The sequence below is a fragment of the Delphinus delphis genome, chromosome 5 (assembly GCF_949987515.2).
Source record: "Delphinus delphis chromosome 5, mDelDel1.2, whole genome shotgun sequence".
NCBI classification, from domain to species: domain Eukaryota; kingdom Metazoa; phylum Chordata; class Mammalia; order Artiodactyla; family Delphinidae; genus Delphinus; species Delphinus delphis.
The window spans coordinates 87,187,357-87,189,215 of record NC_082687.1 but is presented as its reverse complement, the minus strand read 5'-3'; the positions used below and the strand labels follow the sequence as shown (position 1 = coordinate 87,189,215).

At 46.4% G+C, this 1,859-nt stretch overlaps 1 pseudogene; it reads right to left on the bottom strand.

The window, feature by feature from the left end:
- Positions 1-1,148: 1,148 nt before the first annotated feature.
- LOC132425499 (large ribosomal subunit protein eL21-like) lies at positions 1,149-1,634 on the bottom strand (annotated as a pseudogene).
- Between the last annotated feature and the right edge of the window lie 225 nt (positions 1,635-1,859).

Here is a 1,859-nt window from a genome sequence, read left to right as displayed (position 1 = left end):
CCCTTAAGTGCATTGACGGCCGCTCACCACCATAGCAGATGTGTGGTCACAGGCAATTAAGTGGGTACAGGCTGTTAGCGGACAGACAGCATAAAGTATGCACGAGTGAGCCAACAAGCAAACAGTGGAAACCAGAGTGGTGAGATGGCTGTGTCCGCCCAGCCACTTGGAGAAGAGGGAACTTGCTTGCTTTCTTCACTTCCCAGCACTTCCTCATTGCAGCGCTAACCGTCCCACTGGCCATAATCCTTGTTTGATACGTGAGATTCCAAGAGATGGAGAGATTTGCCCATCCTGCCCGTGGGTCAGGGCACCGGCCCTCACAGTCACTCCTGCCGTCTTTTCAGTTGTCCGCTCCTGAGTGTGGCTACGTTCTGGGAAGTTCGGTAACGGTAGATATTTTAGGTGAAACCTCCCATTTGGATTGAGAGCAGTTGACTACCATATTTCAAGTCTCTGTCTGGAAGAAAAAAATGCTTTCAGAGGAAAATGAAACTTCTATCTCCATACCAGCTCATTCCTCATCCCAGAGAGGCCTATTCCAACCGTGGTTTGGGCCTGTGTTCGGTTCTTTCCAGTTCCTTCTGCATGGTCCTATTTTGTACAGACAGTATGTGGTAGTAGTTACGATGATCTAAGTAAAAAGGATGGAAACTTACATACAACAACACATGTGATCTCAAATGCATTATTCTAGGTCAGAGGTCCTCAACCAGGGGTGATTTTGACCCCCAGGGGACATCTGGCAATATCTGAAGACATTTTTGTTTGTGACAGTCTAGGAGGGAGATGCTGTTGGCATCTAGTGGGTGGAGGCCAGGGACGCTACTAAACATCCTACAGTGCCCAGGACAGCCCCACAGCAAAGTGTGATCTGGCCCCAGTGTCAACAGTGTTGAGGTGGAGAAAGCCTGTGCAAAGTGACAGAAGCAGACTCCAAGGGCTCCCTACTGTATAATTCCATTTATACGACATTTTGGAAAAGGCAAAACTGTAGGGAAAAAGAATACATCAGAGGCTGCCAGGAGCTGGGGTTGAGGAAAGGAGATTGACGTCTAAGGGGCACAAGGGAATCTGGGGGAGGACGGAAATGCTTTCTATCTTTTTTTTTTTTAACAGTTCAGGTCTTTTAATTTTCTTTACCCCCATCATGCCATGAATTCATAGGGAATGGGCTCCAGCAGTTCAGGCTCCTTTCCACTGGTTCTCACGACGTGTGCTTCTCTGGATGGAGCAGGCTGGCGCTTCAGCTGAACCCAGGTACCTTTCTCTTTGGCTTCCTTCTTTTCCTGATCATTTTCCTTCACCCGTTTCAGGAAGCTATCTCAGCTGTCAGAGTGCTTAATATGCTCGATACGCACATTAATACTCTTGGCAAGAATCTTGCCCTTACCCTGTTTGTTTACAATGATGCCAACAGCATGCTGGGTAACACTGTAGACTCTTCCAGTTTTGCCATGGTAACATTTGTGGGGCATTCCTTTTTGAATAGTGCCCATTCCCTTGATATCTACAATATCACCTTTTTTGTAGATTCACATGTATGTGGCCAAAGGAACAACTCCATGTTTTCTAAAAGGCCTAGAGAACATGTAGTGGGTGCCCCTCCTCTTTCCATTTGTGTTGGTCATTTTGGTGAATTACGGGAAGATGGCAGTTCCGGCCGAAAGGCTGCTTTCTATCGTGATTGTGGTGGTGGTTATACACATGTATGTGTTTGTCAAAACACACAGGACTGTACACTAAAAAGGGTAAATTTGACCTCTGTAAATTACACCTGAAACAAACAAACAAAAAACTCAGCTCTATTTGAACCAAAGCCATTCTGGAGAAGAAAGTACAGGGGGAAACTGGCTACC